This window comes from Lissotriton helveticus, chromosome 2_2 (assembly GCF_964261635.1).
Source record: "Lissotriton helveticus chromosome 2_2, aLisHel1.1, whole genome shotgun sequence".
NCBI lineage: Eukaryota > Metazoa > Chordata > Amphibia > Caudata > Salamandridae > Lissotriton > Lissotriton helveticus.
In genome coordinates, this window is record NC_136060.1 from 7990393 (window position 1) to 8009838 (window position 19446).

Consider the following 19446-nt stretch of genomic DNA (forward strand, 5'->3'; position numbering starts at 1 on the left):
GGCTTTTTCGGCATCCAGTAAAATAACTGCTGCCGGTAGAGTAGGCTCAATTTGATTAATTACTGAAAAAGCCGCTCGCAAGTTGAGTGTCGTGGATCTGCTGGGAACAAATCCTGCTTGAAAGGGGCATATTGTGGTGTCCACTAATAGTGCCAGGCGGGTGGCGAGTATTTTGGCAAGAATTTTATATTCATGATTGAGTAATGACAGCGGTCTATAGGACTGACATTTACTTGGTGACTTGTCCGGCATAAGCAATAGTGTAACTATGGCCTCCTGCATAGTTGGAGAAAGGAAACCCTTCTTCAAAGCTTCATCGTACACATCTCGAAGGCTCGGAGCCAATTCGTGTTGGTAGGCTTTATAAAAGTCTCCAGAAAGACCCTCAGAACCAGGGGCACAGCTGCCAGCCAAATCTTTTATCACTTGTATGACTTCTTCCACACCTATCTGAGCAGCCAAAAACGTGTGCTGCCCTTCTTCGAGCCTCACTATAGCTATCTCCTGCAAATAGTCCCTAAGGGCCTGCCCCGCAGGAGGATCACACGTCCTGTATAACTGGATATAATAATCAAGAAAGGCATCAGAGATGTCTTCACCTCTTGTCAATGTGTCCTCTACGTCGATATCAAAATGTGTAACAAATGTCGATTCGTATTGTGGCCGAAGGAGGCGGGCGAGTGTCCTGCCGGGTCTTTCACCCTCCCCATACACTCGGGCCATAGGGTATTTGCCGAGATAATTAACTTCTCGGATAGATGCATCGCTGAATTTGGTCATTAGTGTGGAGCGGACACGGAGCAGTTCCAGTTAAGGGGCACTTTGCATGGCTGTGTCAGTGTCCTATAATTTCTGTTCCATTTTCTCTAATTCCCCTCATCTAGAGCTGAGCACACCAGCATGTTTCGAGATACAGATCCCACAGATAAACGCTTTACAAGCATCCCAGAGTACTAGCTGCAGATCTACTGCTCCCTCATTTAATTGAAAACACTCCCTGATAACGTCTCCTACTTCACTGTGAAATACCAAATCAAGCAGAGCCGCAGCTGGGAGTCTTCATAGTGGATGCTGTTTTGGGATCATAGGGAAATCCACCACCAGTAAGACAAGGGCGTGATAAGCTACAGTGCGGGGCAAAAATTCGATCCGAGCAGTTGTGGTGTGAGATACCAATGACCAATTTGAGACCATGTACTATGTGGGGCAGAGTAAAATGAGTAAGTACTGAGTCCCGGGTGGATGACTCGCCAGGGATCCTCCAGCAGTGCAGTTTGCAATAGATTAAGAAGGCCCTTCGTGGCATGTGGCTTTGTAGTGCACCCAGATCCGGTAGTGTCAGTAGCGGGGTCAAGCATGAGATTAAAGTCGCCTCCTATCAGTATAGTATCAACACTAAATCGTTCAATGTGTGCTGTAATTTTAGGGAAAAATCAGAGGGGCATATATGTTAATAAAAAGCACAGGCTCACCCCATTGATCCTTGCACGAGGACATATCTGCCTTCAGGGTCCGTCACAACTGCCGTGGCCTGAAAATGAAGAGAACGATGCACCAATATACACACTCGACGTGAGTTTGTACTATAGCAGAAGAAGAAACGGTTCCCACCCCATGATGCCGCAAATCCATCTGTAGGGAGTGGTGCATAATGTGTCTCCTGGAGGAAGGCAATTTGAATAGAGTGTCTAGTTATGTTTGCTAAAACAGGTCTACTCTTTTTAGGACCAGATAATCCTCTCACATTCCAGGACAAGCATCGAAGGTGCAAGCCAGGGTTGCTTACAGCATCAGGAATCATTTAACAACTAGTGGTGTCATTATTGCAAGTTGAGGATATGGAATAGCGACATACCGTTTGGAAAATGTGTTCCAAACCAATAGACAGCAAAATAAAAACAATAATTAAAAAATAATCCATTCCAACCACCCCCATCAGCTACACAGAAACAAGGCACCCGGTGAATCCCAATCTAGGAACAGTAAACCAGGGAAAGGGGAGTGGAAGGGGGAGAAAGGGGGAAGTAAGAGCAGGAGAACATCTTGAGGGGGTGTCAATGCTCTTGTGGAGCTATCATTTTGTAGGATCGTCAATGCTAAGTATATGTCCACTCATCCTGCGTCTACAGCACAGACAGGAGTCTTTGTCACCAGATGAAACCATGGAGGCGCGTTTCCACCCTCTGAGTTAGAGAATCAACTGACGCTCCCTCCGTACATGAGTTAATGAATGTGCCAATGCCTCACCATCGCTAGAAATGTCTCAAGCATATAATATCACATGTGGGCCATCAGGAGTCAGGACCAGACTCACTCTCTCTTTTCTGCTGCTGAGTCATAGACTGCTGTTTTTTCCAAAATTTGGCTGCTTCATCAAGGGTATCAAAAATGTGGGATTTACTACTGATCTGGATACGACGTCTGGCGGGTACAACATGGCGTATTAGATATTCGCCTTCTGGAGAGATAGCTTAATATCTATGTATTTGCAGTATGCATCTGGCACTAATGGAGTGAAGTTCGGAAAGAGAGCGATGTTAGCCCCATGATAGGTGAGTGAGCCATGTTCTCTTTACAAACAGAGCGCCACGTCCCAGTCGTTATAGTTGAGGATTTTGGCAATGATGATCCAAGGGGAGCCAATGACAGATGCGCTCGTTCAGCAGCAAATGTAGCGGAGTAAGCATCCCTACTGAACATTTCCACAAGTACAGCTTCAATAGATCTGCTCATAGGGCCAGTATTCATGGACTCGGCAATACCAGCAATGCAAATGTTGTTTCTGCGCGAACGCGCCTCCAAATCCTTGACCTTAGTAGCAAGTTGTTTGATCAAGCCCCCCGCCCCTCTCCTGTCTTCACTGAATAGAGAGTTGTGCATCTTCAAGATCTTAAATTTGCTGTTCTGCTTTTCCATATCTGTAACAGTGTGATGTGTATGGGGAGGTATTCAGTATCCCACTTAAAATATGGGGATGGTATACCTGTGACAATCCCTGTGTGTCCTTCCTAACAACACATTGCATAGACATTCATGACAGTGCCACCAGGTTAGACATCACGTTATAATCATTGCACAACCGACAGATGCTAGAAATTTGCAGTTGTTTGCCAAATGTAGGCATTTCTGGAACACAACCCTACAAAAAGGTACAACTGACATCTCAACATGTGTTTCTGAAGGGATTAGAGCATTTTGAATGTAATCCTAATATTCCCTCAATATGACCTCTTACCTGAGGTATAGCTGTTGTAATCCTGTCTCAATGGTTACTGAGACTCCATCAGAGGGCTCCATGTAAGACCTTTGTAGAATGGAGTGACAGTGGCCCCATTACACTGACACCCTAGAGGCTGCATGGATGTAAGGCATCTAATGTATCGATCCAATGTTTGCTTTAAAACAATAGCTCGTAGCCTGTCTAATGCACATTGTGAGGGTAGATGTGTACATGGCAGAGTACTTGTGCCATGGACTAGCATTTGTACAGTGGATGGCAACCTGCAAGTCTCAGTTATATATTAATCTGTAAAGCACAGAGTGGTGATAGCATTGTTGTAAAACCTATACAGCTCCAGTGGGCCTCACTGCATGGATACAAAGTCATTGGCCTAAGTTTGGCCAGCAGGACATATGCACTAGATGTCCTATATATTGGCATATCAATGCCACACCAGCCTCATGGCCAGTATCTTATCTATGTGGCATTTATGTTAGCCTTTCATGCAGTGCAATGCAGCAAGTTACTTTGATACACTGCATGAAAGGAAATGGGCAGGAATACACATTGATACTATGATGTAGGGCATTCCTGTCCATTCCTACTGGTGGTTTACTATTGCCAGCCAAGGTCCAACATAGGCACCCTTGCATCATGGTGCCAAGGTCCAACATAGGCACCCTTGCATCATGGTGCAAGGGGGGCTGCATTGTAGGACCCAGTTCTTGGCAAAGTGAGGACTCCTGCCTGCATAAACATACTCCTGTGAGGGTTGCAGAATGCAGCAAAGGGAGAATGAGGAAACAGAAATGTGAAATTAGGAGCTTTCTCCTGGTTTAGGTTCAATAGTGTACTTGACACATAATGACTAGAGGTGGGAGCAGCTCGCATACTTTTACTCTGCAGAATTGTGCAGGGTTACATAAAAACTATGCGACATTCTGCGGAGTTTTGCAAGTGGGAAGGATTCAGCATGTCACACTGCTCTCACTGATTTTTAGCACCAGGATGTTGTTCCGCATTGTGAAATCAGTGCAAAAGGCACCACAGGAAGTACCAGAGGGTGCTGCTACTTTCTGTCACATGAGTAGATTTTCTACTCAAGCTGTAGCTTTCTCAACATGAACGGTCGTGAACTACTGTGACCACCCCATTGAGAAAATCTCGTTGAAGGCCTTCTAGCACCCAAAAATCAATCTAGGGTATGCAAACACTCACGAGTGCTCAACAACTTAATGTTGGTGAGCTGTGCATGAGAAAAAACTCTGCCACACATCGCTTTGCGAAGTTTTCATTAGAATTTTGCAATATGCGCACAGTGTGAGGTGGGCAAAACTCTGTGAATTGCGCCGATCGAGGGGAATTTTTCACCCACCCCTAATTAAGACGTTTCCTCATCTAGCACTGATGCTAAATCTGAGATGCCATCAAAATTAACATGCTGGTGCAACGTACACTGCCATGTGTGGGTATCAGTAATAGGAGTGAAATGCATGGCTCTATATCGTGACTAAATAGATTTTCGTACACCTACACTGACTTTACTTGGGTTAATTTGACATATTGTAATTGGAGAAGTAGTTGAAATGAAGGTATATTGTACATTTTACTATTCCAGGATTAGATGTAGGTATGGTCTGGCACCTATGATTGCATGACAATGTCAGTTACATTTTGTGATAAGTGATGTACATATGAAACTTGCCCTAGTATGAGGAACAATTTTCTCCCTTGCTCACACGACAGCAGAAATGGCAAAAACCTTTGCTTTGAGACGGGCACGGTATGGGCACATCTGCAAGATAGCCCATGCTTTCAGAAAAATGGCCCACAGCTATCAGAAGGCCAAGTCAGCTGTCCTTTGGGGTACATAGCATGGTCCCAGGCACAGACGTCCTTCCTAGTGGCAGCATAACACATTCCCGATAAACAGCAAGACAGGTCACAGCCCACTGCTGGACTGTCAGGTGGTCTGTAGCTGCAAAGTATATGACAAAAGAAGGACGGAGGTACAGCACCTCAAAATGTTCACGTATTATTTTCACACAATTGCGACGTATGGACCAGAGGATGGCCAGTATTGAGAAGGAGCAGAAGAGCGAGAGAGAGATTTTTCTGACTTGCCAGGAGGCACTCGAGAAAACTGCCTCCCAAATTAGGTTCTTGGACTCTGTCTCTGGGCATCCCCTTTGCTGTATTTTTTACTTTTTATATTAGTATTTTTTGTGCTCATAGTTGTAGTTAATGTGAGGTGTAGGTTTTGGAATAGTTTAACATGTTATAGTTAAGTAGGACGTTTTTATGTAGCATATTTTTAGTACGTTTTAATTATGGTAGGCTTTTAACTGAGTGGAGGGAGTTAATGTTTTGTGTGTTAACCTGCCCCCAAATGAAGTTTTAACAAAACAAAACAAATATATCTTTGTTTAGGCTTCTATGTGTAGGCAGTGTATGTTTAGGATGTAGTTGCTGTTTGTATTGTACTGACCTATGTGTATTAATGGGTATGGGGTGGTTGATGTTTAACTTGTCATGTATCAATAGTGGCTAAGATGGGTTAAGTGTTAGATAAGGTAGTATAGGCTAGTGTTAATTATAGTATAGGTTAGTTAGGGTTATGTCGTGTTTTTAGATATTAGGTTTTACATTTCAATAAATGAATCATTTTCTTCTATTTTGATATTTTTATTGATCAAAAGTGTGGAGGAACAAATTGCCAATCAGCAAATGTAGCAGATTTTTTTCAAGCAAAGGTAGACAAGATAAACTACTACACAAATAGAGTACTGCCCTGGGTTCCAAAGAAGGAGGCATGATGTCCTACACAGAACATATGAGAAAACTAGCCAGGGGGAATTCACAAATGTTTAGCTGAAAGTTCTGTACATCTTCTTTCTCTGCTGAGTGTTCTGCCTCCCCTGGAAGTTGTGATGTTGAAATGGGAGGCAGCTGAGTGATATTACTAGGCTCATACACACAAACATCAAAGGCAGAAGATGCAACTCCTGTGTTCCCAATAATATTTGTGAATGCTGATAAGGCAGCATTTTAGTCCCTAGCAGGGGGTTACTGGTTGGCCAGGGTTAGAAATTGGATCTCTAGTTGGCAGTGGTTTACACCCTGTCCAAGTAGGGACCCTCACTCTAGTCAGGGTAAGGGAATCATACATCTAAGATAGCCCCTGCTCACCCTCTTGGTAGCTTGGCACGAGCAGTTAGACTTATCCTGACAGCAATGTGTACACTTGTACATAACACACACTGGAACACAGTGAAAACACTACAAAGGACACCACATCAGTTTAGGAAAATTGCCAATATTTATCTGAATGAAATAAGACCAAGCAACAAAAAATCCAACATATACAAGTTAAAATATCACTTTCAAAAGACTAAGCAAGTTTAGTCCACAAAAATCAATGGATGCTTTCATTTTAGCTCAAAGTACAATAAATGTGTCCAAATTCAAAAATGGTGCAAGACGCAGGTGAGTTGAGGTGCTGGAAAATGAAAGTGATGCGTTGGTTCCTTACTGGGGAGGTGGTGCATTAGTTTCCAGACATGCGGCCTTGGTTCCCTACTGCAGTATGGTGTTGATGAAGAATTGGTGTCGAATGACTATGGCTAAAAAATCCAGATGCACTGCATTGATAGAGCAGCGGCACTGCAGGAGCTGCGTCAATTTCACAGCCGCGAAGCAGGTGCTGCGTCAATTCCACAGCAGTCAAAGAGATGCTACGTCAGAGTAGATGCCCCAGACATCAGTGACACAGGGCTCGAGTCTCACACTGCAGCAATTTTTTTGAGGCACTGTGACAGCGATCTGGGGCCTGCGGTGAAAGCTAACTATGCTTTGGGGCAGGCAGAAGTGATGGGTCAATCTTTGACAGTGATAAGTCGGTAAAAGAGGCGCTGGGAGTTGATGATTGGATTATCTCTTTAAGTTCTCCAGGTTACACTTCCAAGGGCCCAGGAACTAGATTTGGCACCACTTGGCATATCAGGACTCTCAGCAGAAGAGCCTAGGCACTGGTAGGTGAAGTCTTTGATGACCCTGAGAATTCTTAACAGGAGGTAAGCGCACACAAGCCCTTGGAGTACCTTAGAAGCAGGATTTAGAAAGCAAAGTCCACTCCTTTTTTTCCCCATGACATAAGCAGCAAGCAGCAGGCCAGGACAACAAGGAACAGGCAGAGTGGCAGTCCTTTTTACAGCATCAAGCTCTGAAGCAAAATGTCCTCAGTCCAGAAGTGTTCTGATTTTGGGGTGTTAGCCGGCCACTCCTTATACCACTTTCTGCCATTGAAGTAGGCAAACTTCAAACGAAAGTCTTTGTAGTGCACAAGACAATGATATTACCTGACCTGGCTCCAGACACAATACAGGGGGGTGGATCCAGCTTTGTGTGAGGACAAAGCGATACAAAAGGGGATGATGGACGGAGCGTTTGAACAAATCAAACACTCACCCCCAGTCAACTGATCTGGGTTTAATCCATCACCATTCTTTAGTTCACTCAGCCACCCCAGTTCAGACATGGCTATATGCAAATCACTTGTCCTGCACAACCTTTGGTATGCAGGAGGAACGTGGGGTGTCCCAAATAAAAGACCCTCATGCACGTGATGGGTATGGTGGTAAATTTAGCGGTATATCTTGATTTTCCGCTTTTTGTTCACGTGTGTGCATAATCATCAGGTCAGTGAGTTTATGCAGCCTCCACCAGGAGGTTCTTACCCAAGGTTGGTACAGTAGTGAGCCAGTGATAAGGGGGTGAAAAGTAAGGAGAATCATAAAAAGTCCCAAAAGTCAGATGATGATTTTATTGGTTCTGTATTTGGGACTGGTAAACTCTGTGATAGTGCATATTATGGCACTGATTATGAGTAACAGATGCACTCAGAGTATTCAAATCTTAAAAAGGGGGTGAGTTAAAAAACGGTCGACATGTTTCTGCCTCAACAGCCTTGAACTAGGACTTACGGGCATTCATCAGGACCTCAGGGTGAATAAAGTGAGGAAAATATAAATATACAACAGTGCTCTTCCAATTAGTGATAGGAAATAGGTATATGTTAAACCTGTTTCTCTGTTAGGGAGGTCGCAGTGTACCTGTAAAATTAAGAATAAAGAAAATTGCGTATCAACAGACAAAGGGCAGGGTACAGTGGGACACACATAGAGCAGAAATCTGCTTCACCAGTCTATTCGTTGATAGACACATTCACAACTAAAAAATGGCAATACTTCATAGACCAGTTAGTGTATGGCAATGTCAACTCATTCATTACCGTTCCAAACTCATGCGTGGGACTGTAACATGCTCGAGGTTGAAAAAGACATGCATATATCAACCAGTGTTTCACTTATATTCCGAGCGTGCATAAAGTTATGCAAATACTGGTGATCGTGCGATATACTCACATCTCGTTTTGTAAAGTGAACATCTCAAGGTGGTTTTCTATTATTTAAATCATGTGTATTTTTTGTGACTAATCTGAAATCTCGGGGAACGCAGTTACCTCACGCGCTTTACTAACGCGTTCCAATCGAGTAGTAGAGCTTCAGACAGACTAAGAGGAAGAAACAATGGGTTAGCGACTTGTTTCTTCCAAAAAGTATACTTGCCGTTTTGTATGTCGGGCTCTGTGCGACTTGCACCTGTTGCGTCTTCTGCTGGCGGCCTGTTTGCGCGCTCTGCTCTCTCTGACCCGGAAACGGTGAGTCTGAGTTTCCGGGTCAGGATAAAGGACGCGGCTCTGACGTAAACAGAGCTGTTTGGCCACTCGCGAGGTTACTGTGGTAACCATAATGTCGAGAGTGACTCTTTCTGCATGAGTGTTTTTTCGATGTAAACATACAAATTTACAAAAACGAATGCTTCGATTAAATGCTCATTTTGTACCTAAGCTACAGCGTACCTGGGTAGATCAGAAAAATTGTAAAATCTTTTTCGCTGTGGTCAAATAATAATTGGGGAGAACAGTGTGGGAAAAGGCACCTCAATATGCATACATTATTAGCAATATCGAAGTGAGTTTTTCTTGCACCCTATCAGTTTCTTGTAAGACTGAGCCATGGAATATTGTAATTTAATCCTTCGCTGTGGGTATTAAGTCTATGCACCCACCTCTGTTCTTTCTCGAAAAGGATTTTTTCAGCATTTCTGTCTTTTGAGGACAAGGTCTCGAGAATGACCCACTTTAAGTCTTTAATCGTGTGGCCCATCTCAAGGTAGTGGTGTTGAAAGGTAGGGCCGTATTCGACCAAGAACCCTTCAGTATTTGCCCGGCGTTAGCCGCCTCTCATACCATTCGAGATTACCAAACAAAGAGGCAGGCGCTGGAGACAGAAGGCAGGAAACAGGAGTTTATTCCGACGGAGCAGAACACGTCAAATCAGACAACAGGGTATCTTCTCGAGGTGCTCTAAACGCATCCTTGGGGCCTGGCCTCTTATACACAGGTTTATTGCTTTATTACATAAAACACATTCTTGTTAATGCTTTGATGTACGGAAAGGCATCCTCGGAATCTCCGCTCCAAACCCGTTCCCACACATATTTACAGTAAAAGTCCCACCCTGATCTCAGTAGGTGGTGACTATCGCGCAGCTGGATATCCCTCCGGCTCCCGGAATGTGCACGGCTGATCGGATCTCATGGGGTGGGGGCCTTTATCATTCATAGATTCTTCGAAGAAGGACAGCTTCCTACTGTAAGGGGCAATAAACTGTATCCGCGGGGCTAGGTGATGGCCTGGGATCGGGTGGGACAATCGGGCACAGAGGAAGGGGGTTCATCAAAGGATGCGTGATCATTAAAGGGATGGTGGGAGGTGTTAGTCGGGGACGGAATGTGGCTCCGAGGCAAGGCCGCGCTGAAGGGGTGGTTTATGGCCCAAGCATGTGAGAACGCGGGCTGTCAGCGCGCGGGGGATGCTGGCGGGGTCAGAGAGAGAGAGAGAGGGATGCGCGAGCTATCGGTAGTGGGCAGAGAGGCCATGGTGTTCAAAATGGCTGCTATTTACGCGCACGTTTGAGCTAAAAGGGGACAAGATGGCGCCGATAATGTTTACGTCGCAATCTAGATTTTAACAGTCCTCCCTTTTCAACATATCTAGCCAGCTTGTCAATTTATGTCTATCCCCATCATATTACGGATTTCTACATCGTACAAAGCTTTCATACGTTCAGCTTCAAAGTTCGGAGTCTTAGGGCACACACAGTTAGCAAATAGTGAACACAGAGGTGGCAAGCATTGAATATCTAGGCAGAGTCCGCATATTACAACGATTGGTATCAGTGCAATCATGAGCAACCTCCATCCCCAGTCTTTTACAGTATTCCAGAACCAACTCCCGAGTCGGCCTGCTCGATGTCCTTTGCTCCTCTCTGCCGGTGATGGTTTGCCGGGGGAAGGATGAAGGCTATGTAGCAGGTACCCCCCCAGCCCTTTGGGAGCCAGGTGTAGGTTTTTTCTACCACAGACGAAGTACATGTTTGGAGAGGTGACAAAAGAGGGTGGGTCGGTTGAGTACAAAGTTCTGGTGATGCGGCAAGTGCTGTGGCCCACCATTTGTGGCCCACGGCCTGTGATGCATACGAGGCCCGAGACATTGACGACAGATAGGGCCACAGTCAGGGTGGCAGCTGTTTGTTTCCGGAGGTAGGAGAAGGTGGGTCTGGCTGGATTATTGAATATTTGCATCTCCACCCTTTCTTTGGCGGGGATGTCCATGTGAACAGAGGCATTGGAGGATAGAGGGCAAAAAGGAGCAGCAACTCTCCCGGTCTTGTTCAGCCAGACTCCATGATAAAAGTGTGACATAGTTTCGCTGGAAGTGGCGTTGTCTCTGTAGCTCTCTTGCAAGAGGATCAGCCAGGCAAGGCAGGAGCCGTGAACAGAGAAAGGTGAAGGGATGAAGGGACTGGAATGTCCGGTGGCATGTGGTATCAACCCACAGATCTAGCAATTCGTGGCATTTGCAGCAAGGTTGTGTTGGTGCAGCAACTGTACGAAGGAGTTGTTCCAGAACTCCTTACGCCTTTCTTGGATTTGAGGTGAAAGAGAGACCAGGTAGTGTTCTTTCATGGTGGTAGGCTGCGCAGTCGTTAGAAATGTCTTATGAGCCGGTGCGTTCTCTTCCACGATCCAGAAGGTAGTCATGAGGAGGAGGCAAAAGAGAAGAGTGATAAGAAGAGCAATAGTCTTTGAGCTGTGCAAACTGTCAGTTTTCGGGTTCCTGTAGCGGGTCTTCGGATGTCCGGTTGCTTCCATCATCTTCGTATCGGGCGCTTCCATCAACTTCAAGGTGCTTGGTAGTGGGCAGAACCACAGACAGACTTCGTTTGGTTTCTCTCCTGGCAGCCTTTGTTGTGTTAGGCCGCCGCTCTGAGAATTATAACTTAGTCAGTGGTCTACTTAGCCGAAGCTCCCTCCTTTCGTCGCAGGTTATACCCTTCTCTGGATGGCACAGTGGGATCAGGGAATTTCGCCAATTCGAGTGTCTCTGTCTCAGGGTAGCAGCTCAGGGATGGTCGGTCTTTGTTCAGGAGCTCTTCTTGGGTGGTCACGTCTTCGGTCGACGTCAGGGTCGGAGAGATTTTCTTGCAATGATGTGCATGCAGCCAATTTCGCTTCCCCTCCACTCGAAGAGCTGTTCGGGTGGTAATCAAGACTTGCTAGGGGCCCGTCCAGCGAGGTTCCAGACTCTTCTCCCGCTGGAAGTTCCGAATCAGGATGAAATTTCCAGGCCGGATGGCATGTCCTGGGCCCCTGAAAGCATCGGGGATGGCCTGCAGCACCTGATGATGAATAACAGACAGTGTTTTAGTTAGGTTATACAGGTAGTCAGACATTAGGACGACCGGGACGTCGTGAATAGATGTTGGTTTGGGTACGGACCAGATACTCATGGGTCGGCCGAAAACGACCTCGTAAGGGGTCAAGTGGTGTTTGGTGGGGGTGGAACGCATTGACAGCAATGCTAGGGGAAGAGCGTCTGGCCATTTTAGTCCTGTGGTAGCCACTATTTTCGCCAGTTTTAGTTTCAATGTGGCATTGTGCCGCTCGACCAGTCAAGCAGATTGGGGGTGGAAAACTGCGTGGAATTTCTGTCGTACCCCCAGTCCTTTCAGGATGAGCTGGATAACCTCGGCTACAAAATGGGGGCCATTGTCACTCCATAAAATACGGCAAAGGCCGTAGCGAGGGAAGAACTCTTTCAGTAGTACTTTTGCAGTGGCAATAGCAGTGTTGTCACGCGTTGGGAAGGCTTCCACCCATTTGCTAAAAGCGCACACAACAACAAGTACATACTTCAGTCCTTGACATCTCTCTAACTGGATATAGTCCATCTGTAGGACTTCAAATGGATGGTTGGGGACCCCAAACCCTCCCCGGGGTACGACAGTTCCTTTCCCAGGGTTGTGTTGCAGGCAGACTAGACATTGTTGGACTAATCGTGTGGCCGAGTCTGTAATTCTGTCGTTATGCCAAACTCGGGAGACAAGTTCGGCCATAGGGGCAGATCCTATGTGTGCAGGGGAATGGGCCATCGTCAGTATGGGGATCAGGTACGAGTTGGGTAGCATCCATTTGTTCGTGTCTTTTGTCCGCCAGCAGCCTTCATCATCTTTTAATCCCACCCGTGCCCATTCAGTCAATTCTTGTGGTGAGCTGGCCATTTGGATGTCCCTAATAGTTTCCCTAGCGTCCGTCCATTTTTCTGTTTGTGACCTAGTCACGTACATGCGAGTCGTCGTCCTGTTCTCAGCTGTGGTTCGGGCAGTGATGTCGGCCAGTGCATTTCCCTGCCCAATGATGTCTGTCACCTTTTTGTGTGCTTGCCATTTGATTACGGCAAGTCGTTTGGGGAGGAGAACCGCTTCAGTCAGAGCGGAGACTAGATCTCCGTGCAGGACGGGTGTACCATGAGATGTCAGAAATCCCCTCTCCTTCCATAAGAGCCCAAAATGATGAACCACCCCGAAGGCATACTGCTGTCCGTGTAAATGTTTGCTGTCGTCCCCTGTGCTAGGATACGTGCTCGTGTGAGGGCAATCAGTTCTGCCGCCTGGGCGGATCGTTGCGTGATGCGGGCGGTTTCAACTACAGTTCGGGCTGTGGTAACTGCATAGGCAGCTGAGGTGGTGCCGTCGGGGAGTTTAATGAAAGAGCCGTCCACCCATAGCTCTCCGTCAGGGTTTGGGAAGGCAGTGTCTCGGAGGTCAACTCTACTCCTAGTCTGTTCGTCCGTGATGGTCACACAGTCATGTATTGGGGGCACATCGGGATCGTTTTCAGGCAGAGGCAGCAAGCTGGCTGGTTTCAGCGTGGTGCATCGTTTCAGCGTAATGTGAGGTGCGAGCAGTGTCAGTTCGTACCCAGTCAGTCGAGCGCTGGTCAGGTGTTGTGTCTTTGTCTGGTTTAGGAGGGTGTCAACAGCATGAGGCACTAGTACCGTGAGGGAATTCGAGAGTACGATTCCCTCACTTTGTCGGATAGAGACAGCAGCAGCGGCTACTGCTCGAAGGCAGGCAGGCAAAGCTCTTGCTACAGGGTCAAGAGTGGCAGAAAAATAGGCACATGGTCGTTGTTTGGGGCCAATGGACTGAGTCAGGACAGACAAAGCACATCCCTCCCTTTCGTGAGTGTAGAGAGAGAAGGGCTTTGTATAGTCAGGGGTTCCTAGGACGGGCGCTGAACAAAGGGCATCTCGCAGTTCCTTGAAGGAGGATTGACATTCAGGGGTCCACGGGAGCGGAATGGGGACATCTTTAGCCAGTAGGGAAAGTAGTGGTTTCACAATGAGGCTGAAATTTGGCAACCATTGTCGGCAGAAGGAGGTGAGGCCCACCAAAGAGCGGACTTGCTTCGGGGTTTTAGGGATAGGCGTCTCTAGAATAGCCTGTATTCGATCGGGTGTGAGCTTTCTCCCGTCTTTGGACAAGAGGTGGCCTAGGTAAGTGACTTGAGGTTGGCAGAATTGCAACTTCTTCTTGGAGACCTTGTGGCCATTTTCCGCGAGGAAGTGCAGGAGTTGGATGGTGGCTGTGACTGCAAGTGGAGTGGTGTCGGCCGCCAAAAGGATATCATCGACGTACTGTATCAACACCACTCCATCCGGCAATTGGACTGCGTCCAGCTGTCTCTTGAGGGCCTGGCTGTAGATGCTGGGACTTTCAGTGTAGCCCTGGGGTGCTCTGCAAAATCTGTATGAGCGGGATTTTAAAGTGAAACCGAAAAGGTAGCGGCTGTCCGCGTGAATGGGGATGGAGAAGAATGCGTTCTTGAGGTCGATTACCGTGAAGGTGGTGGCAGTGGAAGGAATCAGGGTCAGAATGGTGGTGATGTCTGAGACTACAGGGTACTGGGGTACAACCACTTTGTTGACTTCTCGTAGGTCTATGATGAAGCGGTACGCTTTTTCATCTCCCTCACCCTGCTTCTTCACAATGGGTAGGATAGGACTGTTGCAAACATTGCTAACTACTTCTTCTACCACTCCTGCACCTACCAGGGACTGGATGATTTTTACCAACGCCTTCTCGCCTTCGGGCGATATCCGATACTGCGGGAGTTTGGGGAGTACTGCGTCCTGTCGAACAGTTATGTGTACAGGGTCTATCATCATGCGTCCTACGTCCGAGTCAGTCTTTGCGCATAGGTACAGAGGTAGGGTGTCGAGCAAGGACAAATCAGTGTCAGTGATAGAGAACATGCGTTGTGTGCGGCAAGATCTGAGCAGTGTTGGGTTGTCGTACAGAATGACTCGAACTCCGTCTTGTGAACACCTAATAGTAGCTCGAAAGTGTTTCAATAAGTCAAGTCCCATAATGGCGTCGGGGGTGTTGGAGGAGAGCAAAAACGTCGTGTCAGTGGTGTTATTGTCCAAATTAAAAGAGATCGGTGTGGACAAGGGATTAGTGGAGGGCGTTCCATCAAAACCTATTGATGTCACATGTGAGCCAGACAAGGGTGCCCTGGGAATCAATCGCTTAGACAACGCACTACGTGTTGCACCAGTATCTACCAGAAATGGAGACTTCGTACCTAGGACCTTAGCGGTGACATAAGGGCCTTGCTGGTCAACATAGAGCTCGACTGGATCCCTTCCTTGCCCTTGGCAGTCCTATGCAAAGTCGTGGACATTGTCGCAGTCAGACTGTTGGCACTGATTCTGTCGGGGACGGTCAAATGTGTTCGGTCTACCAGGCCTGTCATTGTTGGTGTCGTTTGGGTGCCCTCGTCCCTGTCCTCTATTTCTCGGCCCGCCCGCTACGTCTCTCGTGTCTTTATTTCTGAGTGCTTCTAGCAGAACTGGACATTAAGATTTCCAATGGCCATATCCTTTGCAAAACGCACACTGATTCTCATCGAGGTCTGTTCGTGGAGCGCCGGATGCGGGTGTGCGGTCTCTAGGGGGTGGATTTCTAGGAGCATTCGACTGGTAGTTCCCTCTATACTGTTCCCTTCCTATAGTCACCCCTTGCAACAGAGCAATCATTACCCTCTCTTTCAAGTCCTTTTTCTTTTTCTCAGTCGCTTGATCGTTCTCGTTCTTTTGTCGCTCATAGTATTGAGCCATCTGAAGGATAGCTGCGGCTACTCTCACTAGTCTGTAGTTTCTGCGAGACTTCTGGTGTCAGGCCTTTCACATAGTTCTGGACAAACAAGTGATGTCCGGTTGCAGTGGTCATGTCCTGGCCGCTGTAATCGGAGAACACCGTTTCAAACCGGGAGAAGTATTCTGATACGTCTTCCTGGGGTTTCTGGCGACAGGCCGTTACTACTGACCAGTCCACTTTCCTTTCTGGGACTAAGGTTTTTATTTTCTGCACGATCTTATCTGGTAGGTCTAGAAAGGCTTTCATAGGTTTCTGTCCCGGCTCTCGCTGTTTATCTACATCACCGAGTTGTACCCAGGTATGTCCGAACAGCTCAAGGTGGTCGACTTTCTGGATTTGCTTCCACACATCAGCTGGCAGACATAACCCGAAAAACAAATCGATATCCGCTAGGGTCATAATCGTCGAACCCAAAGCGGTGGCTAATTCGGTATAGAAGGCTGTGGGGTTCTTTCGCAGATCAGGCAAGGACTTTCAGAAGGTCAGGATGTCTTGCCGATCCCATGGTTGGTAAACCCAGTTGTAAACTACCCTCCCTCTCGCATCTTGGTGATTAATATCGTCGTGTGTTCCCAGTCCTCGTCGGGGAACCCAATAGGGGGCGGCCTCCTTTATGGGCATCATGGTGTCAATTTTTTCTACTATGGCTTCAGTCACTGCAGGAGTCGTACTGCTAGTTTCTGGTTTCAGTTCCGTGAGGTGGCGAAAAACTTCAAGCGTACGCGTGAAGAGGTTCGTCACATCACACTCGTCCCCATCTCCGATATCAATTTTCCTATACAGAGTCATTAGGTTTTCAGGGCCTTTTCCTTGGTAGCGGTCTTCGTAGGCATTAAGGGTATGGTAACAAAGGCGTACGACAAAGTGTCGCCTGTGGCTATTGGCATATGTATGGTACATATCCGTTATATAATCCTCATTCTCCTTTCGCACCACCAGTGTCTTTACGATCTTATCGATCCCAGCTCGTTCGTCCTTGCTTAATCTATTCGATCTCGCGGGGTCTTTCCTCCCCGCTTCGGGATCACCTGAAGTTGCTGCCTGTGCTGCGCTGAATGCAAGGGATTCGGTCGGCGCAGAGGCCATGAGGACCGAGGCTCCGGCACTACTCTCGCCTGTCGTTGGGGGTTGCGGGTGCTGTGCTAAGGGTTGGGAAGGGGCGTATGGAGGGGGCATGTAGATGATCGGGCGACCTAGTAGTAAATCATCGTTCGTTCGCTGTTTCGAAGGTAGCTCGGGGTAAAGTGTAGAGGGTGTCCTGACGGGACACTGGCCTGATGATTCGGAATCTTGTTTTAGCTTGGTTTCCTCTCTTTCTTTTATTTCTTCCTTTAATTTGTTAGCGGCCAGGTGAGCTGCCTTGCGTAATTCCTTTTCTAACCTGACCTCATTTCTTTTCTTTCGTTGTTCTGTTTCTTTGCGCCACATGGCGAAGCTATCGAGCATAGTGGGTGTTGTCTTATTGTTATAAAGGGCTGTTTCCAGCGCGTTTATTTTGTCGTTATCGAAGGACCCTATCAGTGGCCACTGACTTCCCTGATCCTTTCTCGTGTATTTATGCCACAGCTTGCTATAAGCCACGGTGACTAGTCCATATTTAGTAAACATGTCCTTATTAGGGGTGCCCTCCAGTGGAGCCGGATGGTTCACCTCTAATAAGCGGTCCGGGCTGAACTAACTACCAACAAACGGGGCGAAGACAGGCATGACGGACGGGTTACAAAGGGGACAAAAGTCTGCACTACCTATCCTTCACTATCCGCAAAGACTAAACAGAGTATTGCGACCCTGTGCTTATTTGTGAATAGAGAATAACCCAAAGAGAACCAATTCCGAACGATCAATGTTCGGATAAACAATCAATCAAATGAGGGATAAAAATAGGCACAACTGATTACAACGGGGGCAAAAGCCTGCGTTACCTATCCTTCACTATTCACAAGGACTAAACAGAGTATTGCGACTCTGTGCTGTTTTGTAAATAGAGAATGATCCAAAAAGAACCAATTCCAAAACAGTAAATGCTTGGATAACAATCAATCAAATGGAGAGGGAAGTAGGCACGACGGGTTACAACGGGGGCAAAGGCCTGCGTTACCTACCCTTCACTATCTGCAAAGACTAAACAGAGTATGGCGACTCCGTGCTTGTTTGCAAATAGAGAATCTCTCAGAAACAATCAAATGAGTAATACTAGTATTTTCAAACAATCAAACAATCAATTCGCAATTCGTCGTGTTATACGACCTTACCCGGACCGCATGGGCAGTTTCTCGTCTTCCGCTTCCAGCGCCTGATCGTCCTCCGTTCTCCGTAATTGCTGTGGCACTCCTGATGGTTCCCAGTCAGGACCGTAGATCACTCGAGAGAGGTCTGCTCGGAACCGGTGAAGTTCGGATGATCGGCTGCCAGACGAGGGTCTATCGGGCAGGAGCTCTTCCCGATCGTTGCAGTCGTTCACTCTGTCGTTGGGACCTCTCCCACTGGATCCACGCGTCGCTGATGGGCCCCACGTTTGGGACGCCAATTGTTGAAAGGTAGGGCCGTATTCGACCAAGAACACTTCAGTATTTGCCCGACGTTAGCCGCCTCTCATACCATTCGAGATTACCAAACAAAGAGGCAGGCGCTGGAGACAGAAGGCAGGAACTGGAGTTTATTCCGACGGAGCAGAACACGTCAAATCAGACAACAGGGTATCTTCTCGAGGTGCTCTAAACGCATCCTTGGGGCCTGGCCTCTTATACACAGGTTTATTGCTTTATTACATAAAACACATTCTTGTTAATGCTTTGATGTACGGAAAGGCATCCTCGGAATCTCCGCTCCAAACCCGTTCCCACACATATTTACAGTAAAAGTCCCACCCTGATCTCAGTAGGTGATGACTATCGCGCAGCTGGATATCCCTCCGGCTCCCGGAATGTGCGCGGCTGATCGGATCTCATGGGGTGGGGGCCTTTATCATTCATAGATTCTTCGAAGAAGGACAGCTTCCTACTGTAAGGGGCAATAAACTGTATCCGCGGGGCTAGGTGATGGCCTGGGATCGGGCGGGACAATCGGGCACAGAGGAAGGGGGTTCATCAAAGGATGCGTGATCATTAAAGGGATGGTGGGAGGTGTTAGTCGGGGACAGAATGTGGCTCCGAGGCAAGGCCGTGCTGAAGGGGTGGTTTATGGCCCAAGCATGTGAGAACGCGGGATGTCAGCGCGCGGGGGATGCTGGCGGGGTCACAGAGAGAGAGAGAGGGATGCGCGAGCTATCCGTAGTGGGCAGAGAGGCCATGGTGTTCAAAATGGCTGCTATTTACGCGCACGTTTGAGCTAAAAGGGGACAAGATGGCGCCGATAATGTTTACGTCGCAATCTAGATTTTAACAGTGGTTTGCCATTTTTGTGGTGCTCTTTTTACACTTCACATTGCTTCGGTGCTCACACATTCTCTGTTTTATTTTCCTACAGGTCATTCCAATGTATCTGAGGTGGCAAGGACATGTGATCATGTAGACCACGTGGCTGGTGTTACAATTTGTGTGACTCCTCAAGTCCCACTTGAAATCGGGTCGTAATTGTAACTCTTTGGTGGCTTTTGTT